Source organism: Meleagris gallopavo, chromosome 19 (assembly GCF_905368555.1).
Source record: "Meleagris gallopavo chromosome 19, MGAL_WU_HG_1.1, whole genome shotgun sequence".
Lineage (NCBI taxonomy): Eukaryota > Metazoa > Chordata > Aves > Galliformes > Phasianidae > Meleagris > Meleagris gallopavo.
The window spans coordinates 9,645,305-9,672,500 of NC_139422.1; the positions used below are offsets into that span (position 1 = coordinate 9,645,305).

Consider the following 27,196-nt stretch of genomic DNA (forward strand, 5'->3'; position numbering starts at 1 on the left):
CCATGAGTGAAGGGAAGCAGCAGGGCAGGACACCAGGGCACCTCTCTGGCACACGGCCCCCGGCACGCTGACCCTGCAGTCCCCTCATGGTGCCGAGCGGCGTGTAATGAGGCCCTGCGCGGATATTGATATGACAGAACAAAAGGCCAAGGTGCAGTAAGGACAGCAATCCGCAGGTCTCAGTCCATTTGTTTTTCACACCAAATCCATCACGTTAATGGGTCACCTTTCTGTGGCAGCTCATGATTACCTGCTTACCCGGGGAGAGCGGCAGGTAGGCGGCTGGCCGGGAGCGAGGGGGGGCAGAGCCAGGCTCCGCCACTGCCCCAGGGATTTATGGCAGGTCAGTGCCACGCGTTTCCCTGATAGATCAAGTGGATTGGAGTTTATTTGGGTCATAACGACCAGTGTTGTTTGCCATGACAAAGGACGGATCCGGAGAGGCCGTGAGCTCCCAGGGGAGTTAGGACTGGGCAGTAAAGATGTGCTCCCCCAGCCCCACAGCCCCACAGTCCCTTCAAGGGCTCTTCTGCCCTCACTCATGGAGCTTCTGGCGCAAGAAGGGGTCTGACTCTGATGGCACACCTGTACCCACAGCATCCTCTGTGCTGGGACCCGCAGCCCTCAGCTCGAAGGAGGTGGGCAGCTCTGTGATGGACTCCCATGGCTGCTGCGGCAGCTGCACTGAGCAGAGAGGAAAAATGTGCCTTCTGTGGTGCCCTCCTCATGCATGTTCCTATTTAATATTCATGCACCAAAATGAGACAAGTGTTTAATGAGGTCAGCCGCGAGTTTTATTTGAACTCCACCAGCAAAGGACTCCTCAAAATTGCTTTGCAGTGGATGTGCTAAAAAGTGTAATACTCACCCGCTGATAGCGCCTGCGGGGACCGTGCTGCACCGTGCAGCAAGGAGTGGGAGCCACTCCCCACTGCCCTGCAAAGGCAGAGCTTGAAATTCATGCTTATCAAAACTGTTCTTCCACGTGGTTCTGTAGAGGTGCAAGAGGTTCGTTACGACTGTGGAGAGTGAACAGGTTGCACTGCTGTCCTGGGGGCTGCCTGCCTCTCTCTTAGGGTTAATATTATCAGGGAATGCAGAGACAAAAGCTAAACAATGCTAATTATTTCAATGCATAGAAAAATCCAGCCTCAGCAGACAGAGTAAATCTCATAACATCTCAAGGCATGGAAGCCATCTGTGATAAGGACGGTTGCCTTTCAAAGATAAGGAAACAAAATTGAAACATATTATACATAAATGGCTTCAGGCAATGAATCATTCTGCAGTGTCCTCGCTGCTGGAGTGTGGCCATCATAAGGAAAACAGTAATAATAATAGTAACAATAATTAATACTCTGGGTCCCTTTTGCTGCTCCCGGCTGGAGGGCCCTCGGTTGGATCCCAGATACTGGGCCAGGAACAGTAAACATACATTTATGGTAATTTTATTTGAACTCTTGAGAATACGTCCCACACCACTATGATTTGATGGCTTATTAAACCCTGCAGGGTACCTTCTCAGGATGGGAGTGCTAGGAGCAGTTGGAGGGAGAGAGAGAGCCATCAGCAGGGACCGGCATCATTTCCCTCCTAATTAAAAGTCAAAATGTCATCTAGGTTTTTGTATTGTAATTGCAATGGTCATTGCAAAGACACCATGAAATCTGGCTGCATTAGCACTTCTTTGGGGGGAGGTCTGGTGAATGAAGATGTATTGAAGGCTGCACTCTGGCATCCTTCTCATACAAGTCCAGGCTTTAAGTGCAGTAAATGAGCCCCCTGCCAAGAGCTCACCTCACCTCCATGCCCCCCCCAACTATATCAAGGGACTTGAATGAAAAAAAATCATACATTCCAACCCTAAATGATACCAGTAAGTTTGTGCAAGCTTATGTAAATCACACAAAAAGTGACAAGTTTTCCTATTAAAAGATAATTGTAATCAGGGTGCTGGACGTGCGGTGCACTGATGATTGGAGATAGACGGGCAGCGTGAAAAGATGGATCGTTTTAATTTGCACCAATTAAATTGAAGTTCATGGGATCATCTTCTTCAATCTTCATGAATACTTTATTTTCTGGCTGCTATGGAGCTATTAAAAAGAATGATTGAGCCAAGAGCTAGGCATAGTATATTTTATGAAATATCACCTTTAAAGAATTTGAGTGCGCCATTTTCATAATGAGTTTTCTAGTACCTAATACCCTTCTATATTACTACATTTTTAAAGTGGATTGATCTGGAAAGTGCAGAAAGTGCAGGTAATGATACATTTTGCTAGGATAAGGTGGCTGATAATGTATCATGTTACTGCTCTGAGAATAATAGATTGTCTTGTGTTTGAGATGAGGCATTCTTATTTTGGTGCTCACCTTCTGCAGACGAGGGGGATCCTCTGTGTCTCTCAAAAAAAATGTTTAATTGTTTGCACGATTTCCTTCTTGTTTTTTTTCTTTGTCTTTTCTGTATAGTTTGTGACCTCGGAAAAAGATTTCGGGAGGTTTGAGGTACGCGTTTGTTGTGATGGATGTTGTTGGAACAGAACAGCATGTAGGAGACAACACACTATGGGAGATAAAGAAATACACAATCCTATATTATTTACCAGTGCCTCACATTCTCTTCCCAAGAGAAATGAGTGATGATAGCTTCAAAAGGATAAGTCAATGAGAAGGGTGGTCATCTCTCACTCACAACTGCCAAAGAGGCCCCAAGTCTCACTATTTCACACGCAGACAAATCGGCCCTTAACAGGCAGCTGGCGATGCTTGGCTGGGGGGGATCTGTGCCTAACGGTGCTGTTCTCAGCCAGTGTTTCCATCTGCAGAGCTGGGAAGTTCCTCCCGAGGTGCCCTGCTGCTGCCCCTGCTTTCTCTGCCCTGCTCCTGCCCGTGGGCTGCAGGTCGGCACCTGTGAGGCTGTGGAGGAGCCTCTCAGCACTGTGAAGCATGCAGGAGGGGCCAGGGCTGGGGAGCATCTTCATGTCAGCAATTCGTGCCAGTTTGGGTGACTGTGCACATCTCTTGTAAATAATGCACTTTAAGTTACACTGGATAAAATGTGAGCAAAATGCAAGAGGTCTCAGCTCTTTCAGTGCGCATGGCAACGATGGGTTGGGTTCATTTCTGTGATTCAGGAGCTGCAAGGTGCCAGCCTGTAAGGAAGCAGCAGTGGGAAGCAGCAGGAACACGACTCCCAACACGTGGCGCTGGGCACAGCTCCCAGGGGCACTGCTGCAGTTCTGCGAGCCACAGCAACATGATGCCATGCCTCCCTACATAGGTTTGAGCAACAGCAATCATAATTAACCCTGCTAATTAATCAGGGCATAATATATTAATTGCCAGCCAGCACACGAGGCTCCAATTGAGCAGGTGCTGTGTGGGAATCTAATAGGATAATGAACTGACGAGCAGTGCCACGTGCAGCAGAGTGCACGTCACTTGGAGGGACAGGCTTGGCACAACCCAGTGCTTGGCCCAAAATCACTGCTCCCAGTGCTGCAGCCTGCAAAGGAGCAGGTGGAGTGGGGTGTTGGGGTGAGAGCCAGAGGTGGCAGGCAGGGAGGTGCCACACCTGCCCACCTGCTGGTGGAGGAGTGTTGGAGGGATAGCATAACAAGGTCAGGACTTGTGTTGAGAGCTCAGTGCCTAGACATGTCACGAGGCTCAGCACTTCCCTTGGTGGTGCTGGAGCTGGGCTCGTCACCTTGGGTCTCCTGCTGTCAGCACTGTGTTCCACACAGTATTACCCAGAGAGGGCTTCTGGCCCCACTGGTGCCACCAGTACAGGAGGCACCCACCAAAGGCAGCCATGCAGGAGCCACAGGTCTGGGTCCTGCAGCTGTGCGATGCTCTGCACTGCAGCCATTGCTGCTCTGCACAGGTATGGGCTGGCATCAGCGCTGTGCTTTGCTTCCACTGCATTCTATTTATGAAGGATACAGGTATCTGTGTGCTTTTTATTCCAGTTGCCTGACTGGGTCTTTACAAATTCAATCTTTTCCTGGACTTGGCCACACAATTCAGTGCAGCACAGCGCATCATACAGCTCCAGCCTACAGGCAGATCCCAGAACAAAATAGGAGGGATGGCTCAGGGTGAGTGTGTGCTGGGGGATCCTCTGCAGCAGGCAGGGATGGGTCACAGCCTGCACCCCTCTGCAGTGGGGCTGCCTGCCCTCCCGTCACAACCTCAACATTTCATAACACCTTATTTAGGGCAAGAGCTTTTGCTGTGATTGCACAGGACCCTCTTTGATCTGCTTCACCATTGTTTAGTTTAATAGTCCTAAAATTGGCAATAGATTAAAAGAAAATAATTATCTCTAATTATGTTAATTAAATGGCTAATTCATTAACGAGCTTAACATCTTTTCCTTGGACAATCTTTGCTATAGGAGATTTTGCTTCCAAGAGGAAATGCCAGGCGTATGCTGCATTCTGTGCAAACTAAGTTGCAGCATGTTTAGCATGAGCTGGATGAACAAAATCCTCTCATTATTCAGTTGACAGAACAAAACTATAAATAGTGGATCGCAATTAAAATCAGAACAATTACTTTTTATCCATTATGCTGCCTTTTGCACAATAGCAGACTATAAAAGGAAAAGGCACAGTCCTTTTAGATCTCTCTCTCTCTCTCTCTCCCTCTTCCTCCCTCTCTCTCTCTCTCTCTCCTTATCCAGAACTGTAGCTGGCTTGCTAATTAGGAAGCTTTTGAATTAGATTATTTGCATGTCTGAACAGGGCTAGGGTATTAAACATCCCCGAGGACATACTATAATAACCTCTTCAGTGGCTTTTAGGATCCCCAAGGAACCAGGAACTCTGAAAAACCTCCAAAAGGAGGGAAAGTGCATAACGATTTCATCCAATTAGGTATGGATTAGTCGGCTCTGTGTCTTTGAATCCTGCTCACTGTGAGAAGGTGTTCTCCTCCAGGAACATTTGACAAAATCATTGGGGAAATTATAATGCAGAACCTAAATGAAATCGCAATACCTTAGTTTCTCCTCCAAGAAAAAATAAACTACAAAATCAATACAGTGGTGTATAAAGTAAAAAGAAATGCACCAGTCACTTTATTGCTCAGCTTCAAGCATAGCCCCTGTGTTTATAGCATCCATGAGTGACTATCAAAGTCAGCCTCCAAAGGACAAATGCTGCTGCTGCTATGATTGGCTGCAGCAGATTTTAGTTTTTAAATACCTCAGCATTATCCTCCTTGCAATGGCTTTCCACACTCTTCTAGTTTTAAGAAATCACCAACCCATTTATTTTTAACAAGATAGTTAACCGGCCTGAGGTCTCCAAATGCAGTGAGTTTTGCATGCAGGCCGCTCCAGCAGCTGGCTTGGTGCAGGACTGAGGGTCATGGGCTGCTATGGAACGGCCATGGCTGCACGACGGGTGCAGGGCTGCCCTCTGCTCTCTGTCCAGAGCGCTGGGCTGCTGCGCAGGAACCGCGAAGGGCAGCAGGGCTGAGTGCCTTCCGGCAGCACGGGGGCTCAGAGTGGGTGATGCAGCCCCCAGCCCCTACCCAGCCCCGCAGCCCCAGCCCCCAGCCCCGCTCTGCACAGCCCAAGTAGGATGGCAGGAGAAGTACAGGCGGCTGTAAGAGAATGCAGTGAGCGTGGGCTTTGTGCTGGGAGCCATTGATTTTTTTTCCCCTACCGCTGAGATTTAATTTGATGGAACTGAAACTCGAGCTTGGTGAGAAGTTTGATTACTGTATGTGGCCTGCAGAGGTGAGCCACGCTTGCAGGGCTGCACTGCACAGACTGCTCAGTGCCACTCTGGGTGCTGCACTCACTGCTTGCACTGAGAGCCCAGCACTGGTGCCTAACTGGGAGGGCTTCCAGAACAGCGATAAGAGAAAGTGCCCCAAAACCTGAGCTTGCAGCACAAGCTTCTACAGATCCTGTCCCGTGAGGACAAACTGCCAGTGCTGGTGCCCGTGTGGCTGGTGTGTGGCTTTACCTACTTAGGGCCATGGGAAACAACATCAGCATCACACTAAGAGCATGCCCGTATGGAGAGGAATCCCTCCCAGACAACACAGCTGGTTTCGAGTGCTGTCTCGTACACAGGCGGTGAAGCTTTGGACTGTGTTGCTTGAGGTCTCAGCATGGCCAGCTTCCTAAATTCTGTTTTTCAGAGCGTCCACATTTATTAACATGAAACTTCCCCAGCTCTCACGCCATTCATCCCACTGCCTCTGCCAAATTTCTCCAAATTTCTTTGATCTTTTCCAAATTTAAATAATCTATACAACTGTTTCCTTTTCCAGATCAGTAATTAATATATTAATGCCATTAGATTGAGTGCATAACCATGTAGCACACTGCTAGTGACCCTTCGCATTGATTAATAAAACACAATCTACTGCTTTTGTTTCCTTCCTCTTAGTTCATCTTATTGATTCATAATGCTACTGTATCTCTTACCCCCATTTTTATCTTGTTTCCCAAGAAATCCTGTGGGAAGACCTCATTAAAAGCCTTTTGAAAGTCTAAAAATATGTCAAGATATTCTCTTTTATCCATTTATATATTGGTAGGTTCAAAGTATTCTAACAGATTAATGAGACATGATTTTGCACAGCAGAAACTGTGTTGATTGGATGTGATCTTCAAGGTATTTTATCATTCTATATTTAATAAATGTTTAAACCATTTTGCCAGGTACCTGTGCAAAGCTGAATGGTGTCTAATATCCTGGATTACACTTAGAGTCTTTTAAAAATGTATAATATACAGATAAAACCCCTCTGCTCTCCTTCTGGGGAGGAAAAGCAGTGCAAATGCTGCTGCTATATTCATTTTGTTCTTAAATGCAGTGCATATCTGAAGATGTGGCCGCTTACTTCCTCCCTGATCGACTCTAGGATGACACACAGTGACTGCACAAGTAAGCTGTCAGGGTTCCTTGTGTGTACCCATTCCTGCAGTGCCCCCGGCAGCAGATAGGCATGGTGGATGGGCACAGCGGGTGGCCATGGCTGCCCATAGCACTGGAAGGATGGGATCCAGCTTGGTGCTGTGAGCATCCTGCAGGTTGGCTTCTGCCCAGTCCTGCCCGGCCCCTTGCGGCCCGGCCCTGTGCAGTCTGGGTGCTTCCTCCTTCCTCAGCGTTCATTTCTCCTTCAGTTCTTTTTGTGAGAAATCTGTACCACTTCTCCCCATTATTATTTCACTATAAAGATTAGCTTGTCAAAGTTTGAAGACTGAAACTATAAAACATTTTTTTTTCTCTGTTGGAGAACAGTTAATTTCTTTAAAATGAATACCATCTTAATTACAACCCGCTGTTCATTCCAAAACAAATTACTGGGAAATTATTTGTCCCCTCGGTTGCTCATGTCTCTGTTTTATGAAACAGATACTTCTGGGCCTTCCCCAGGCGGCAGCCCTGAGCTCCTCGCAGTGTGGGGCACGTGGGCAGCCCTGGCTCTGCCCCCGCCACCATCAGGGCCCCAGTTAGCAAATTTATCCCAGTTCTGCTCTCAACATAGGAGCAAACAGCGACTAATAAACCAACTCAACTTCATCTATAGCAAGAATGTGTTTTGAAAATAGAGAGTGTGAGTCTGTATTTGGCACAGTCTTCCAAGCTCAGAGCACCCTGATATTGCCCAGAAATGTTGATGTAAGTGGAATCCGAAGTAGGCCCTTTAATTGGGTAAGCAGGAGATAAAAAAAGAAAAAGAAAAAGGAATGGAAGTTCCCTGCAGCCTAATCACATCTCTTTGGGAAATTCCCTCACCAACCCAGCCATGAAGCCGGCACAAATCAATGTGGCCCAGGGGATCAACATTTTACATATATATATAAAATTGTAAACATCTTTTATGTATGCAATGTAATAACTACACTCAGCATCATGGGCTTTAAAAGCAAACGTTATGGGCAGTTGTATTGCAATAAAGTGGTTAAATGGGAAAGCTTTGAAGGGCTGATAATTTGTACTCTTTTCTTTACCGAACCAACTTATTCTTGTATGAGCATGACAAATTAAAACATGCTTCTATAGGAAGAGGTTTCCATTCATCAAGATCTTTTTTCCCAACCTTTCCATTTTCTGCCACATCTCAGCAGCAAAAAGGAGTCGTTCTGCTCCCGGCTGCAGGAGGCGGCTGCAGGCCTGGGGTGGATGGCAGATCTCTGGCTGTGCACCACTTCCAGAGCCCGGGCTCACAGCGCGGGCACCATCGGCACACGGCAGTGCCTGCAGCTCCTGGGGGCGATGGGAACGTGGGGCTGCTGGGAGCACGCTGTGTGCACTGCGCTGCTGCTCCTGCAGATTTACGCGCGGGGAACGCGTGCAGGTGGTGTTGTTAATAGGGTCCCTGAAAGTGGTTGCGGACTTCCCTCTGCAGTAGCTATAAAACTCTGTCAACAGAAATAGAAATTAATATTTTTAAAATTTATTAACCAATAAAGCTAACAATCAAATGTTATTTCTGACTTGCAGAGACAAGCAGTGGTGCGGGTTTGTGCTGTGCCACGCTAATTAACGCTGCGGATGTATTCTCTGGGGCCGTGTCTCAGTTGCTTCTGGATCAAAAATCAAAGTGATGCGATGGGTCTGGTGCACTAAATGAGCAGTAAATAACGCATTCACTGCCTTTAATTATTTAACAAGCACTGCAGTGACCCAAGATAATTTAAAATATGTACAAAAATACAGCATGGGAATGCTGTGCTGCTGAAGGTGTTGGGTTTTTTCACTGAAGGCAAGAGTTCTCACTTTATTTAAGCTGCAGAGAGCAGTCCTCCCCTCACTGCACTCCTCAGCATCCTGAGCTATTTCCTAGGGCTGGAGCATGATTTCCCCTCCGCAGTTCAGTTATTGCCTAGTCCCTCTACTGACAGAACCAGCAGGACTGACTTGTATCTTTTGTTACAGAGTGCTGCACACACCTCTTGGAGTTGTATGCCCCCACCTCCTGTTTGCTCTGGGAGGGCTGCCCTATTGCTGCTCTGGGAATTCTTTCTAATGCCACGCACAGCTCAGGTGTTCAGCGTTTAATAAGCATGAGAGAAATGCACCCTTTTGCACAGTTAATTTTAATCTGTCCTCTGAGGCTTGGCCTCAAGTTACAAAACGAGGGGGAGAACATGCAGAATCTCATGCTGCTGCTTTCTGGTACAGCTCCACAGGACTGTCAGGGGCTGTGGGATGGTGACCTGCACGCGCTACTGCTCTACTGCACTCTGCTCCCATTGTGATGCCATGCAGTGAGGCCCGGCAGGGACTGGCCTGGCGTGGGTCCCCAGAGCTGCATACGCTGGCTGGAGCTGTGGAGTGGAGCTCTACATGGAGACCTGTGAGCAGAGAGCAGTGATTCCTGGAAGGATGGCAGAGCAGGACCTGCGGAACCTAGCAGGACGTGCAGCTGGGCAGCAGGCTGAGCAGCACAGGGCTTGGGATCAGAGGAACCACGGCTGCTGCTCCTTCTCTTTTTGTATCCACAAATACAGCTTAAATAATTTGTAAAGCATTGGGATGTTTGAGGAGAAACTGCCTTAGAATGTATTCATTTTCATAGGCAGTATCAGGGATTTCTAAGAAGGTATTGCTTTGCATAAATAATCCAGCATTAGTCTTCTAAGTCTTAAACAAGTGAACAGTCCCTCCTTCCTGCTAATATGACCTCACCTGATAGGTTGCACGGTATGAAACTGCTGCCCAGCGCCAGGCTTGCTTCATATTTAAGCCCTTCTCATGACGAATTGGAAATAATATCTTCCCAACAGTACTGACTTTGGAAACCTTCATTAAGGGTTTGATGATGCTGCATGTTGGAACTCAAGCTCCTCCAATGACTTCTATGCTTGCAGCTGCATGATTTCACCCCACTCGCTTTTAACTCCCCTGCATTCATCTTGCCCGAGTGTCTGCACTGGATATTGTTTACTCTTTGGATTAGTAAACCCAGGATTAATTCCACTCTTTATTGCTGAAAGTGGCAGTAAATCCAGTATCAGGGAGAGCCAGGAATCTGCTTAGCTCTGCTGCATGACCCTTTCACGGGCAATAAAAACACACATCTCCTGTAGCAAGGCACTGTGCCACTGAGTACAGGGACAGACAGAATCCCTTTCTTTTTCTTTAGAAATCTTAGATGCGATCAGATCTTTGGTGTCTCTCAAGGGAAGAGAAAGGACAGAACACAATGGCTGCATCCTCCTGTTACTGCTGGTCCAGCCCGCATGCTGCCTGTGCTGCAGGGCTGTGCTGGAGGTGAGGAGCCCAGCGGGAGCAGCAAGGGTTAAAGCAGCACTCCTGCTGCCCTGCCGCTCCACTTGCAGGAAGGCTTTTTCCTGATATTAAATCAGTAAGGAGGAATGTGGGGCTGGGAACTGAGGGGAGCTTGTTGGAAAGGTTACCTAAGTGAACCACGCAATTTTTTCCCCTCAACTTTGTTCCATCCTAAGGTAAAAGGTTCATGCAGAGAGCTATAAATTCCTGTCACATTTTGTTGTAATCTCTCTATGGTTTTATTACTTAAAATGCCGCACTCTCGAGACGGGGAATTTTCCAGGGGTTTGAGGCTGACATGGAACCACATTTATATTGTGCTGAAGCTCCTCTGGAGTCTCCTTGAGACATGTGGCCGGCCAGCCCGGCGTGAAGGCCTTATCAGTCACTCCCCAGCAGAGTCAGCCCATGAATTATATCGGGAGCGGCGGTGGCTCCGCGAGCGCGGGATTGCGGGCCGCTGGGTGACAATAAACATGTCCTGGGAATGTGTCCTCCATCATTCACCTGCAGATAGCAGATCTGGACCTTAACTACAGCTCCCGATCTCTAAATCTCTGCGTGACCTGAGCGAGAGACAGAGGTGAGTCTCAAGGATATCTGCCCAGCGGAGCCCTGTGCAGGAAATGCCCAGGGGGGGCTGCAGGGCGCAGGGAGCTGCGGGCGCTGCTGTGCGGTGCTGCTCTGAGGGCAGCACTCCGATCCCACGCTGCGCCTGGGGCCAGCTGCCCTGCTGCCCACGCTCTGCCCGGGCTGTGGGGCTCCTCAACTCATGCAGCCACAGAGATGGGAAATAAATCAATCGAGCCTCTTCCTAAATTAAAATAATAAGAAGAAAGGGCATAAATGCGAAGTGTTTGTGAAGTAATGAAGGAAAGCGGCATGCTCGGTGCCACAACTAAACGCGTCCGTTAAAAACCATAACCTCTGTAAAATTTGTGATAAAATTACAATTTAATTTTATAAAGATAATTTATTAGCTAATACCTCATTGCACATCTTAATAGCTTGTGCTTAAATAATAGTAATCTTGATTGCTGTGCGGTCATTAAGCTATTTTTTTTCATATACTGTTTAACTGACCATTTTGTATGTGGTTTGGGAAGAAAAAAGTAATTATTGAAGTCTTAAGCAGTGAGTTAATTTCTAATGAAAGGATAATTTTATCCCAATGATTTTACATTTAATTAACTGCGGCTACACGTAATATGAAGTTTAAGGCATGCTGATCCATTTGTGTATGCAGCAGAATGCAGCCCCCACCCACCCAGCGCGGGGCTCAGGGCAGCGCCTGCAGCAGCACTGGGGGACAGAGCAGCCAGAGCCCACCCAGTGTGAAACCAGAGCAGTCTATGCACTGCTGTGCTGTCCTGAGGTGTGGGTTAGAGCCTCGAATGGGAAAATTATACAGTGACATTTTCAGACTCTTTGAAGTTGCTACCAGCCCCATCAGCACTTTGAGGATCTCTGCAGTACGGAAATTATAGCACAGGTTCTGATGAGGTGTGAAAACGGGCAGGGAGGAGCAGCCTGGCCACATCTGTGGGCTCTGCAAAACTGGCGGCTGCAGCGGCTGCGGGCAGAGCATGCTTGCTTTTACCCTGGGACCAGAAGATTCCTCCTAGGGAGACTTCCCACGTTGAAGGGTAGTTTGGAAAAGGCTGGGATGGTAGGAGAGGAAAAATCACTTCTGCTCAAATAGAAGAATGACTTTGGAAGAAGAAAAAGGACAATGAAAAATCATGCTTTGGTCAGCCTGCGAGTGTTTGTTTTTGAAATGCCCACACATTCCCTTTTGATTTGGCCCCATTTTGGTGACTTTTCAGCCCTGTGCAGCTACACAGGCCCTGCTCACCCCCGCCCATGTAGGTGCCTCCATGCCACGAGGGAAATGCTTGTCAGGATATTGATAAACAACAGATCTGTGTCAGCGCAGATGCCTTTTTAATGGCATGTCCCGAGGTGCAGACATTAGGGTGATATCCTCCTGCCTCCCAGCGATGTGCGCAGCAATCACTCCTCCTCAAGCAGGGGAAGGCTGCTGGGAGCCTGCTGCCCCTGCCTCATTAATGCACCTCCCTCTGCTGCCGTGGACAAGAAAAGATAAACCTGGAGCCCTGTTTGCAGCAGCAGGGCTCTGCTCCTGCCAGGGGAGAGGTGAGGGCTGTGTGCAGATGCGAGGAATGGGGTGCAGAGCTGTGCATCCATCGCCCTGCAATCTACTGGCACTGTGAGCAGGGGAGCTGCAGCCCTGGAACTTAGCCACACCTGCTGCCTTCTCTCGGGGCCAAAGCCCACGATTGTACTTCTGATGGAAAACAATTCTGAAAATTCTGTTTCATTTTGGACATCATTTGAAATCTAAAAGAGTTGACACTTTGATTCTAATCATTTGCTCCAAATCATGTTCCCAAATAAAACTTCTGCAAGGGAAATGTCCTATCTCTTTCAAAGTAATGGAAAATGCTGAAGTGGAGCTTTGGCCCTCGAGGCTCCATGGGCTTCCAGATGAGTGTTGATGTGTCCATGAGCTCTCATGTCCACCTGTGTTACCTGACCCAAGGGCGTGCCTAAGGAGAGCCAGGGTCTGCACTGCTGTTGGAGCCTGAGCGCCCGCACACCACCCAGAGCACGCAGCCACCCCTCTTCCAAAGAGCACCCACCACCATTTCCATTCCAGAATGCCCGTACTCAGAAACAAACAGCCTAGGAGAACTTGTCAGCTTGTCAAGAAGAAACAAACCCATACGGCTGGTCGAACTGATCCCAACCGGACTGCAGGGCTCAGACCTTAAATATTCATGATTCAGCCCAGAATAAAAATATCTCAAAAACATATTAGCTGCAAGATTATTAGCCCTGGGAGTCGCAGAGAGATCAGGAACCTTACCACATGGTGCACTGATTGCTGCAAAAATCACAATTTTTAAGGAAAATCTCTCACAGCCACAGTATATGGGCTTTAATATTCTGCCCATTGTCACAACTAAACACCACCCTAGTAGCAGGCATGCAAATGGCAGGGGAGAGCTGAGAAAGACAATAAAACTGGAAGCAGCCTTTGGAAGGGCAAATAAATAATTTGATTGCAACACGAAAGTGTTTTCCGGTTTGATGGGCATTTCCTTTTCATTGGAAATAAACCAGGCTAAATGGCTCAATTGGTGCTGTGCACCCAAAAATGGGCCCAGCTAGCTCCTTCTCTCAGTAAGAGTGGGTATAGTGGAGGTACATAAAAACATAGTTTATTGTGAAATTAAGTGTCCTGTTCTTGAAAACAACTCTTAAATTTAACATTCCAAGGCTGCTGCTGTTTATTTGCACTCTCGGAGCACTCTCAGTGCTGTCCACTCAAGTACTCGAGAAATACATTGTAATAAAAATAAATGGACAGTTCGGGTTCCTCTAAAATTAAAACAGGATATACAGCAGACTTGCACTTCTGCCTTGAACCAAGCTAGCCTGTGATAAAGTCACATTGTGTCAGAGATGGCAAATTATGTATGCTAATTACTTACCGGAATTTCAGATTTGTCCTTACCATAATTAAAAAGGTGTCACTTTATTAGAATAGGGCTGGAATGATGGGGCTTGGAGCAGTGGAGGAGATTTCTGGTTAGAGATAATTACCAGTGATGTATTCCTTTCCCTCACTGCCATTTTTGCTGCAATCTCCCCATTACTGGGTAATGGATGGCTGGCACGGCTGTGCGCTGCCGGCCCGCGAGAGCCCCCGGGCTGGGCCTGGACACCAGGGCTGGCTGGCACCAGCACTGCACCCGCGGGATGTGGCAGCAGCAGTGAGTGCCCACGGCTCAGGGGCAGCTGCAGCCGGGCTCCAGCCAGGACGTCCCACGGGCGGTGTCCCGGGAGCTTCGCGCGTGCCTCTCGGAGTGCCCGTGGCAGGACTGCCGTGCTGACAGCAGCCTTGCTCCCTGGCTCTGGATGTCCTGCAGCAAAGCGGGGCTCTCCTCCTCACAGCCCTTCCCTGGCACTGCTTCCAGCACGTGCCCTGCTAAAAGCCTCTGCTAAGGCTGACACGTTATTTATATGCATGGTAATATCTTTCTGTTGGCAGAAGAGACTTGAACCTGTCGAGGGCAAACTCAAGTCTCTCCGAGGGCCTGGCAAAAGAAAATAGCAGCATTTAACCGCTATGAAAGTCACAGCGTAAACAGGGACACGGAGAGAATAATTGCATGGCTGGAAAGCTGGGCTCCACGTTATCATTATACATTGAATTCTTGGTCTGTAAGTACAGGGCTGGTGTTAACCCCGCAGAAGATGAAGGTTATAAAAGAGGCATTACTTGGAAAGGTCAGCAGGCTATGCAAACATGGTGCAGATACAATACAAAGATTCAATACTAAGAGCTGTTTGCAGTGGGTTGGAGAGGCAGAGCAGTGGGAAAAGTGGGCTCTGACACCTGAGCATTTGTTATAGAGTCCGGGAGACTCCTTCTGCTGTGAATTTGGTGAGCAGAAGCCTCGGTGAGATCCAGACCAAACTCAGTGCTGCTGGCAACTGAGCACTAATTAGCAGTGGCTGCTTGCCATGGAAGATGCTCTGCAGCGCGATTTGCAGCTAGTGGCACACTGAGCTCCATGGCACGCCTGGAAATGCTCAGGTGAAACAAAGGGAGAGAGACAGCTGTTCCGTCTTGATACCGCTGAGGTCTGGCTGCATACTGTCATCGATCCCAACTCTAACTCAACATATTTGGGCAGTTAAGGCATTTTTTTCTTATAAGAGAGACATCTCTAGGTTAAATGCTGCACTGCAACCCATGTGGTACATGTCTGGTCTACCCACAGCACGAGCAGCTCTTATGGTTGATGGAGAGACCCATCAGCCTCCACATTTTTATAAAAGATTGTTTGGTTAGCTCATGAGGCAGTGTTGCTATTGCCAAAGGGTTTTGCTCCCCAAGCCTGAGCTGAATATTGTATTATTTTGCCATGCTCAGAAACTAAAATTACAACAATTTAATTTTGAATATGGTAGCATTATTACCATTTGTATTTGCCATTTCATAAGACTTTTCATTTCAAGTGCTTTGCTTTCCTGTCAAGAGGAAAAACCTTCAATCTATTGGCTTTTACCAGAGAGAGAACTGTGCTGGAATGTAATGCAGTATTGTATATTTCTTCTCTAATGCTCTTTTGAACAAAATCATCTATTTCATCAACAGTATATCAGCGGTGACCAAAGACCATTAAATAATGCATCTCACTCAGGAGCAGCGGAGCAGGGAAAGGGCTCTGACCTGTTTTAAACCTTATTACTTTCTTGCATTATGCCCCTCACTGCAATCTTTTTGTTTAAGTGATTTCAGCTGAGGCGTTGCTTCCTGCCTTAAAATACAAGGCAGACATGTTATTTCTGAGGTGTTTGGTAGACTCAGCCTCAGCATTTCCCATTCAACATCTAAAACAGCCTCTACGTATTAATCTTTGTTAACCTTGCCACATACACACTCATACATGCGTGTGTCAGGGGGCTGGTGTAAATAGCATCCCTCTGTATTTTGACATCCCGTGTGGAGTCCTTCCATATTGCTCACACTTGAGTTTTTACTTCCTAGCAAATGCTCGGTGCTTGCAATTAGCAATCACAGGGTTGGTAAAGCATGCAGGAATATTAATCTAGAGTGGAATAGCTCAGAAAATAGAGATACTGCCATAATAATCAGAAGGTCAGGACTTGAACTGTAGACTGAAATTTAAGCAACACAGCAGTACCACAGACTTGCTTTGATTTACCTCTGTGCCGTTAGTGCTGAGGAGCTTCTCAGCTCTGGGGGTGTCTGGTGGTGGAGGAGCCAATGATGACCAAAATGTGGAATGCACCATTACTTTTTCTCTCCCAGGGCTGCCCCACACCAGGCTCCTCTTTGTCTCTCAGGGAGGCTCCAGGCCGGTTCCAGCACTGTGAAACATGAGCGTCTCCAAGGGGATGGCCGACCCGCTCCAGGGCTCTGTCCTTCCACCACTGCTCCCGACGACGATGTCCCTCCCAGCCCTTGCCATGCACTTGGCCACAGATACAAGTGGCACAGGGATGAAGGCTGTGGGGGCCAGGGCAGGGTGAGCCACCTGCACACAGCCCAGGCAGGAGCACAGCTCTGCGGAGTGAAGTGTGGCTGCTGCAGGAAGGCTCTGCTGGGAGCTGAACTGGCGGCCATGGTGCGGAGCTGTCTCACTGCTAGCCCTTGTGAAGCACAAACCCCCACCAGCCTGCAAGGAGAAAGCCTCAGAGACTTACAATTACATTTTCTCACTAGTCTAATGAGGTGAGAGACAGACAGAGGAGAGAGTTCCCTGGGCTAATTTTCCAGCCAGCAACCACTGCATTGCTCCGGTATTGTGAGAGGCAGAGGAGAAATGACTCTGCCATATTAGAGGCTCTTGCTGAAGGCATTTTGGAGCATATTCCTCCAGGACACTACAGCAAAAAAATCAAGATGACAAACCACTATACTGCGCTCGATTGGGATGCAGAAACCCTGCAAGAGATGTGCGGTGCTGGGGTGCACTGAGTGCAGGAAGCTGCTGGGCGGTGGGAGCAGCTGTAGGGCTGGCAAGGGTCTGCGGGGAGCAGTGCTTGGCCAGAATCACTGTGTGCGGTGCTTTTCCTGAGCCAGTGACAGGAGGTCAGCACCTGCATGGGGGGAGGAATTAGCTGTAAGAGAGAGAGAGCATTGCATTTGTCTCCACAGCTATCAGACAATTTGTTATCATGGAAATGTTAGCAATGGGATAATCACTGTCCGGTGGGACCGGTGTTGTTCTCCGAGCGGCAGGCACTGGCAGAAAGCTCTGCTTCCCTCCGGGCATGTTCAGTCTTTCAGATAGAAGAAATCCCAAGAAATCCCTTTTCATACCCACAAGGAACATGGGAGGGAGCGCTCACTTGTTGTTTCATAACCTCTATTGTCCATGCACTGGTTTCAGGTTAAGCTCAACACTTGGCCATTTAGAGATACTTGAATGATTTGTTGCAAGTGTTTGCTCAAAGGTCTTGTGCTCCTCTCATATTCTGGGTTTAGCACAGCAGATGTGCTTCCAGCAATGTCAGAATGGGCCTGGAGAAGTGCAACTTTCTGATCTCAGACTAAGTCAGGTAGAAGGGTAAGCAGGATCCTCCTTCATCGTGAATACACAAAGTCCATGAGCATGTACATCAGTTTGCATGAGTGTGGGGCATCCATGTGGGACAACCAAACCCTAAGTGAGATTGAACCTTTCCCATCTCAGAGACAAATCCAGCTGGTCATGTTTGTCCCTTGGTGTGCTCTGTAGAGTTCAGAGCTTTCAGGCAGTCCTGGAATTAACTTTGGCCTGAGATCAGTCCTTGAGGCACAGGAGGAGCACCACCCCTCTCCTTTTTGCTGTCTGCACTACTCTGCTCATGCAAACTAGCAGGAGTTCTGTCAAATATCAAATAAGAATTTTGTTGCTGAAGCTCTTGGAAAATTGACAGGTAGCATGCAAGCAAACATTAAATCAATAACAGCAAATTTCCCCTGGGAAGCTTGTAGTGTTTTCTCATCAAAATCTTTAAATCCTTAAAGAAACCATAAAAGGTTTACACTCCCCACATTGGTTAATCTGGTTACCTCTGCATTGCTCAGCGCGGGCTGATCGCCGAGCAGCGAGTGTAATACCCAGCGCTGATCACCGAGCGGTAAGTGTAATACCCAGTGCCCCACGCTCTGATGTATTGTAGCTTTGTTAGTCACTGTGGCTCCTTGGTAAATTCATTTGGAGTCCTCCGGGGTTTTAAATCTCTCATTTGGCCAACAACGAGGTCTGAAAAGATTGCAGTTCATTTCGACCCATAGTGGATGGAAGGCTCATTTACTGGCTGCAGGCAACTCAATCAGGCTGGCCGCTGATGAGTGAGTGACTTGTTCAGACCGCTAGTCAATATGTGTCTGCTGTGATAGAATGTCAGCATCTGCTGGCTGCTCCTGTCTCCCAGTGCTCTGGCTTTTTTCATTTGGTCTGATCAATGTTATTAAAAACACCTAGGAGTTCCTTAACTGCTCTGCCACTTGAGGCTTTTCTTTCTTTCTCTTTTCTTAAACACAACTTCGTATTATCTGCAAACATGTGCAGATGATGTACACGGATTGATTTTTTTACACGGATGTACAAGTGTGGGGACTCAGTGTGTGCGTGTGCTCACATGTTATATTTTATAGGAGATGGTTTTAAAATTGCATCACCTTGGTTTGATTTTTTTGTATGTGCTGCCCCGAAGTAGCTCAGATTTAGAGCCTTTTACAAACATCTAACCACCACTTGTGAATAAATTTTCAGATACAAGCTTGCAAAAAATAATACACCTTGCCCAAAATTTAAGCTAGAATTTCCATGTGGAATCGATAACACCCCAGGAACACCTGTACATTAAAATGCAGGTCATTACTCCAAGCAAAGGACAGATACGGATTAGGTGCATAACCACAGGGCTAAAATCCTGTTATGTGATGGGTCTGCAGCACAGACATCACTGCCCTTGGCTGCACACCCACTCACTGTCCAGCAATCCATTTCCTGGGGGTGAGAGACACACCACGACACAGGCAGGTCAGCTACTAATTATGCAAAAAAAAAAAAAAAAAAAAATCAAAAAACAAAACAAGCAGAATGCAGATATATTGCTAAATATTTTAATCCATCTGCCAAATATGCCTGATCCTGTGGGACTCATATTTCTCCCGGTGGGGAAGGACAGCTCAGTGTCTCTGGGCAATTTGGGGGCTCTGCCCATGCCCTGCTCCATGTTTGTCCCATCAGTGGTGTTTCTCCATCCTCCACCAGCACACAGACCCCTGAACTCTTGCTCACTGTTGTGCTGCCCAGCTTGCTCAACAGTGGGTCTGCACTGCACTGAGATGCTTGGTCTCAGGAACGTGGCCTGCATGCTGCCTGACGACCATGACCACACCATGGCTGTGTTGTCCCATCTACAGAAGGGTGTGGTGCCAGCTCACCCTGCATTCCTCATGTCCATGTGGCACACAGGCGAGGCAAGGTGATCTGCTGTGACCTGAGGACATGCTTCAGAGCCATCCCCTACTCTCCTCCCTGCCCCCTTCCTCTGCAATATGGCATCCAAAATAGATACCAAGAAATGACCTGCCAGGAAAAAAATGGAAGCCTATAATTATGTTATTGAAAAACTGTTCCATACTGTATTATTTAAGGTTATTTTATTATGATGTTGAGATGAGTTTCTTAAAGAAGAAACTGTGGTTTTATTGCACTCCTCATGGAGAGAAGCCTTGGGTGATTTGATAGCCTATTTGAACAAGAAGGATGCTTTACGAGTCCCTATAAAAACTGATGACCCCACTCACATTTGTATTTAATGAAATAAGGAGGAGCTTTGGTTATGTTTTCAATAACCTTCGCTGCTGTTTCAGACCTGCCTCAAATAAGAGTCAGAATCTGCATGTTTCTGCAGGAGCCAGGCGGCCACAGGACATTGGGGAACCCAGCCTGGCTCAGGCTGCTTGGGCTGCAATGGGACACTGTGCCAGGGATGGGATGAGGAGTGGCAATACTGGGAACAGCCCTTGGGGAGGTGTGGGGGATGGGACGGGGAGAGGAGCCCGGTTCTCCCTCCACATCCTCCTGGGGCACCTGCACTCGCTGTGATCCTGCGTAACTTCCCGGATACAAAACCAAGGTTTTCCACTAGAGAAGTTCTGTCTGTCATAAAACATTAAATCTCACTGAAAAGTTCCAGTGCTTGGATTCTCCCCATTAAATTAAATAATTGCTGCTGCTGGAAGGCTCTGTAGCTCATGCTGTGAGCCAGCGGGCACTTTCCCTGCCTCTCCTTGGCACAAGAGGAGCCTCAGGGCCCCGGCTGTGGCTCAGCCTGGTGCAGCTGCGCAGTGCTCCAGGATTCCTTGCTCCTCCAAGCCCTGCCGGGCCGGGTGTGCAGCAGCCAGTGGCAGAGGTGGTCCCAGGAGCGACGGTTGGGTCAGCGGTGCTGGCTTCGCCCTGGTGCTGCTGTGGGGAGCACAGGCACCAAGCACCCAAAAAGGCCCCAAACCAGCCCTCAGTGCTCCGGGACACATGAGGGCACCCCTAAATCTCCGTGGGGAACGGTTTGTTGCAGAGCCCCAGCAGTGTGCACGGTACTGCTGAGCATGACCTGGACCGAGTGATAGCAGCGTTCCTCTGTGCACAGTTGCCAGTAACCTGAACGCTTACTGGAAATGAGATCTTCCCTGAGCTGAGGTGCACGTGTTGACCCCCGGTCCCCAGACGGCATGCCAATTCTGAGGGGACACAGCTACGTGGGACAGAGCAGGGCAGCTACTTGTCTTATGGCCATCTACAAAGCAAGGCCTAATTAACTTTAATCAATGGGGCTTTCTCTATTGAGTTGTCCAGAATTTGATTGCTCCCTGCAGCAATACCCAGCAAGGTTAATGTGAGATGAATGAAATCAGAGAGAGGAAGCGGAGGCGGGGAGCCCCGGGCCCCACACTGTGCCTGGGACGGCCGTGTCTCCACAGGACCCGCAGATGTCCCACAGCCAGCACCATTCCGTTCCTCCGCTGAGCTCAGAGGTGATGAGGTGGAATCTGGCAGAGTTTATTAAAGCACATCCAAGCCCTCCGACTTACATTTGCATTCACAGTTTGATGTAGATGCCACATAAGCAGATGCCTATGAATAAGCTGGAACAGGGTTATAACATCCTAGTGGTGGAGTGATTCAGTGTAATGCCTCGGCAAGCTGTTCTTTAATGGGCTGGAAGTCTTATTTTTACGATCATTGGAACGTAAAGGGTCAGAATCTTAATCTTCTAATACTGTGTTTTTAACAACATTTACACTTTAACATATTGAAAAATCTCATCTCTTTCTGCCAACCGGCATGACAACACAATTCAAATCGATCAGTACAGCAGTTTATTTAGGTATTTTACACATAAATCACTCTGGCTGAAATACTTCTTTTCGCTTCCAGTACTTCTTAATATCTCAGTGTTTCTAACTTTTATGTTTCTTATTTGAGACTCCAGAGTTGGGTGAAGTCTCCCTCCTGAATAATTCAGAAGCCTCAAAGGACAGAGGCAGGTTATGGGCCGGCATGCAGCGCAGGCACAATTCCTTATGGCTCTTTACAACAGGGAAGCCGGTACCCAAGGAAAACAGAAAGTTTGCAAATAGTCTGCAGGTATGAGGAGAATTAAATCATGCATCATCCTACAAAACTGACAGGGTATGGAAACACATCAGGAAGAGGAAACGTTTCTGTTTCCATGAAACCTATGGCAATGAAGACGAAATGTATTTCAGAGCTTACAGTTCTTAAACAAAACATTCAGCCTAGGAGCCAGCAGAGTGCAGGAAGAACTTTTCATCTCAGAACAAATTGATTTGATTCATCTCTCGGATGAGAAGGGGGGGAAAAAAAAGGAAAAAAGGAGATTTCTGGCTCCTTCGCTAACAGTGCCGTCCTGCTGTGCCGGCTCTTGCCTCCTACAGGGTGCTCCCATAGGACCTGTGTCCAGGCTGAAGCCTCAGCAGAAGCACTTCTCGTGGACGCTCAGTTGTGTTGGGACAGTGGGGCCAAAGGTTTGGCTTATAATTTAATTTAAAGGTCCTTAACCAGTTCTACTGTTTCCTGGACTAGAATTCTCTCCGGTCCCATGTGAGAAAGGAGCTGTGCATACGGGCTGAACCACAATGATTTGATTCATGGGCTGAAATCATCATTGAACAAGTGTCACAACATGGCATTAGATTAAGAACTAAAGTGATGGGCTATGGTGAGCCTGTTCATTAGTATTAATAGAGCTTAATTAGGCACAAGCATGGTGTTGTAAGGAAATGTGAAGAGGTGTCTGCGGTTTCCATGGTGGGAAAAAAAGAGGTGCTATTCATTAAAGGTAAAAGAAGCCCTTTGTACCTTTCTCTAAATGACGGTGCAACCCAGGCTCGAGATGAGTCCTGCTGCCCCAGGAGAGCAAGGCAGTTAAAGCCTGGCTCAGGGTAAAGAACCTGAGCAGAGGATGGGAAAGTCCAGATGAAAACCAGGCAGTGAGGGCTGCTCTCTGGTGAGTTCTGCTCTGTGAGAGGGGAGGAGATGATGTGCTAGATTGGCCCCCCATGCTGGGGGAGGGCAGGCTCTGGCTGCTGCTGCCAGGGCTGAGGGCACCGCTCAAGGTCCCTTTTGGAGGGAGAAAAGCAACATTAACAATAGGTCTGCAGGAACTGGTCTCTGAGTGGCACTGCACCAGCAACGCAGGTGGCTTTGCTGGGGATGTGGATGTTTTGCAGCCATAGTAAACATCCATGGATGCATCTGATGTTTTTGTAATGGTTTCAGTTGTTTCCTTCTCTTCAGTACCCTCCCTTTTACACCAGTTCACTTCCATTCATACTGCTCTTTGCTTTATGGTTCTTAGGCCATTGTGCATCTCTCCCCATTTGGCAGCATTAAATTTTATTTACCATATGTCCCTACTGCTGCAAAGATGATAAAACCCTTTGGATTTTTGTTGTTGCTAGCTCATTCAGCGCTCACCTCAATTTAGCGTCCTCGGCAAGTGGAGCTGATTTGTTGTTGGTTTTCAGTCTAACCGGGGTCCAAGCTGGGACAACTGCCAGACTACACTGCAAGCCCACACTTCACTACTGTGGTTTTTTTTTAAAGCACTTTGCCAGATACCACCCTGCAGGAGGTCTCTAAAACCTCCATGGTGGGGGAGAGCATCGTATGGACCTTTGGCAGAGGAACCAAGAGAACTGCCAACAAAACCCTCAGTATGTGGTTATTTTTCACTTTTGTTCTTATTCTGTTGAAAATATCTCCCCTTGTTGATTGTACGAATCAATGCCATTATACCTGGGGTTAATGTGCATTTCAGGCAGGCTATAACAGACAAGTGGAAACACAACCTGGGAAACACATCCAGGACCAGATGGGTTCTGCCCTTTTTCTGCACTGCCTTCCACAGGCTGAACTGCCAGAGGAGGCAGCAGCCAGGGAAAAAGTGCTCCTTTGGACACCGTGAAGGTCTTATGGCAGCTGAAGTCCTGGAGTCAGAAGATATGGAGAACTGCCTCCTGCTCCCACAGCCAGAAATACATCTGCACTGAGGGCTCTATAGTTATGGGGGAAGCCAATCTCTTGCACTTGTTACCAAAGCTGGTACTTCCCTCCTATTATGTCTAAATTAAAATGCAGCAGACCATTTTAGCACTCATGAATGAGTGAAATGCAGAATGCTGGTACATCAGGCTTTGCTGCTGCATGCAAATGTATCTGGAAACAATGGCTTAAAATTGTTTCCACCTTCAAACACATCAGGAGGTGATTTCAGGATCCTTTGTGGAATACTAATACTTACTTCCAGAAGTCTTTTAATTTTCAGTCACTGAAGGGGCAGAGTTTGAGATGCAGCTAGCTCTCCTTTTAACAAAATAATCATCATCTCTCACTTTCATAACATATTCCAATTCAAAGGGTCTCAAATGGAGGCCTTCATATCTCTGAGAGCATCACGCAGCCAGACGCAGAGCTCAGCCAAAGCACACTGACATCAGGATGGCTCTGCATGGGCCACTGAGTGCATTTGCATGATCGCTGAGCAGGACAAGGGCTGAGCTGCCATTCCAGTTGTCTGGCACAACTTTACCCCACTAATGGGTCGTATGACAAACACTGCCATTGGTGCGTGCTCATTGCAATATTTGGGTACTGGAAACTGACCCCCAGGACTGTCATTGCAGCATCCCGGTGCCCAGTGCCCGCGGGCTCTCCCTTCTCAACAGGGCTGTACGAACAGCTCTGCCCTCGCTGGGCATCGGCTGCCAGTGGTGCCCCATCGGGCTCTGGATGGGTGCAGTGCCACCACCCCATCACCGCCCCCACGTCCCCATCCCCACGTGTGCCACATGGTGCCCAGTGCCGATCTATGGAGAACCAGGCTTGAAGAGAGCTCAAATTAAAGGTAAGTAATTTCCTTTTTTCCTACCTTGAAATTCCTATTGATTTCCTACCTAAATAGAAATTCCCATTGATTTCATGTCTGTTCATATTAGTATGTTACATTGTCACCTTTTCTTTGTAATATTATGTTGTTTTATGCATCTGTGTGTTTCAGAGCACTGCGCAGACCCCGCACACTTCCTCCCAGGGCTCGGCGATGCTGTGGGAGCAGCATAGTGGTGCTGCCCATGCTGGGCCCTGCCCGCTGTTCCTGCCCGCTCCCTGCTGCCAGCAGCACAGTGCTCACCCATCACGGCTGAGCTGGCACTGAGTGGGAACGTAGCCGTGCTGCTCGTGCGGTGCTCTGCCGGCTCCGCAGGGGTTATTTTTCTAACGCTTCCCACGAAATCTGCTTTCTGTTTAGAAATCCTACAGCTAACAGCCTGTTGTGGTCCTCACATCTCCGCTGGTCAGACAAGTATCTTCCCCCTGTCCCCGGCGTCCTTTATTTCTCACACCTCACTGAGCAGGCACCGCCATGCCGAGACCTCTGACCGAGTTGTCAAGGTGACGAGTGCTGTTATCCTAAAGTAGTTATTTCACATACATGGTATTTTGTCCCTTGCTTTTATTGAAACACAGAGAAGAGACCAATTATCTTCCTAATGGTTTGCACAGCTTCCTTCTTCTTTTAAATGGGAGTTAATGACAAGCAGTGTGGGCACAGTGTCTTTTTGCACCCGGGAGCTCTTAGGCGGCCCCTGATTTCCAGATGCCCGTGACACAGGGCAGCTCCACTCAGCAGAGCTCCCCTTGCACAGACACTGCCACCAGATTTCTCTGCAAAATTAAAACATTTCCACACACAAATGAGTGCTGGACCGTCTGTATGGCTGCTGGTGGGGAGGTGCCAGGACAGCAGCAGCATGGGGTGCATGGAAAGGCAGGGCAGTACACACAGAGCCCTCCAATCCTGGCAGCTGCCAGGTGCTCCCACAGCAGATCCTGGTTTGCACAGCTCTGGGCACCAGTTGTCCCATGTCTCCATCTCTGGAAGTGGTGAATTAAAAAGCTGAATCTATGCCAGTCTGAAGCCAAACAACAAGAAAGAGGCACTCTTCTGTCACGCACAGCCCCTTGCTAAGGTGCACCAATGGGAACTACCAGGCAGCGGCTCTCACGCAGAACACAGGCAGAGCTTTGGTTTGCCAGTGCAGCCCTTGTGAATGCACTCTCCCTTCCTGCGGGCTCCGCAGTGCACAGGATCTGTTCCCAGCTGGGCTGAGGCCTCGTGCACCTGCGCTGCATTTTTCCTGTTCCAGAGTTTGTGGAGCTCAGCAGCTCGGGTGTATACACAGGAAGGCTTTGCCCAGACAGGCTCCCCCGCTCTCTAGCATTGTTATTGATGTGATGCAGCTCGGTGGATTAGTAACGGATGTGGTATAAGCCACAGGGTTTCTTTTTGCCTTCATGCGTGCATTACCCCATCAAGAACAGAGGTTTCACTGGCACCTCCCAAGTCACACAAAGCAGATAAATACTTGGCAGATACTATGTTTGAGCACAATCGGCCTCGGCAGTGAATTGATCTCCGTGTAACAACCTGGCATATATCTGCAGGTTTTCTTTTTGCAGGGCAAATGCAAGTTGTGCTGGAACAGATATGGATTTGGATTACGTAAAACAGGAAATTGTGCATCTCCGTGTCGAGATCCAAAGGGAATGTGCAACTCCATCACTGCAGAGCCAGGAGAGAAGTGCTACCAGCCGATGTGCTGACACGGCTCCAACAGACACCTCACCGAGCTGGGTGCTCATTCTCAGGGCCTGCTGCTGTTCTGCTGCCTGCATGCCCAGAAGCCTGGACACAAGGGATCAGAGAGGAAGGGGCATCTCCTCATGGCATCAGCTTGCAGGCACTCAGACTTTAGATCCAGGATTGGAGCCCCACAGCCTCACGTCCTCCAGGGCATGGTAGATGTGGGAAGGTGCTAGAATCACCTTTCCCTTCAGAAACAGGATTTGCATGAGCTCCTAGCGTTGGTAACGTGCGTCTGCATGGAGCTGGGCAGCCCGAGGCACCGGGTGCAGGAGCCGTGACCATACCTACATCACACGCCCTGCCTGAGCACTGTGCTAACGGTGTTTTAATCTTTTTCCACTCTGGAACATCACAGCAAAATCCACCTGCAGATTGTTTATCTTATTTTGTTGTGAACAAAGATGCGGCCTTTAACTTCCGTGAATGTAGTGGTTCGGTTAATGTCTGGGCAACAGAGGCAGGGGATGGGGGCATGGCAGTGTTAATGGGAGAACAGCTCATTTATAGTTCCAGCATGCTTTATGACATCAAAAGAGCATTGAGAGAATGCTTGGGATAATGTTAATTAGGGCTCAGAAATAAATGCTTTGCTTCCTCATTAATTGTTATCACTTTGTTGTGCTCATTAGAAAGTGATTCCTAGCAAAGAGCTGCCAAAGGTTGTGCAATGTGGCAGGCAGTGTGTGATGCACATGGAGGATGTGGGGCAGCCATGGTCCTGCGGTGGTGTTGAAGCAGTCCTGTGTGGGGCGATGCAATGTGGGGCAGTGAGGCAGCGGAACACAAACAGATCCCCACCTTTGTCACAGACCAAGGAACAACTCTCTTTCTGTGAAGTTTTCTTGTCTCAGCCATTTCTGTAGATTATATGAAAAAGCACTTCAGAAAATTGAATAATAAAACCGTAGTGTAAATCCTTTTAAAAAGAGATCAAAGACCAAAATGCTAATAAGGCTGGGATGGGAATAAAATCCAGGCTCTTCTGGTAAAGTAGAATAGTAATAAAGAAGGCCCACAAAGAGAATAACGAATTAAAAACAAGTTTGAAAAGAGCAACAGAGAAAAGAGATTCGAAACAACCAAAGGAAAGAGCCCTTGCAGAGAAGGCTGTCACACAGCAGCCTCACTCAGCACCTGAT

At 48.1% G+C, this 27,196-nt stretch overlaps 1 long non-coding RNA gene across 1 annotated transcript; it reads left to right on the top strand.

Moving 5' to 3' along the window:
- The first annotated feature begins 10,498 nt into the window (after window positions 1–10,498).
- Window positions 10,499–26,655, top strand: LOC146543137 (uncharacterized). Its single transcript, XR_014887289.1, has 3 exons — window positions 10,499–10,851; window positions 16,138–24,802; window positions 25,871–26,655. It is a non-coding gene; the product is annotated as an uncharacterized LOC146543137 (long non-coding RNA).
- The last annotated feature ends 541 nt before the right edge of the window (window positions 26,656–27,196 follow it).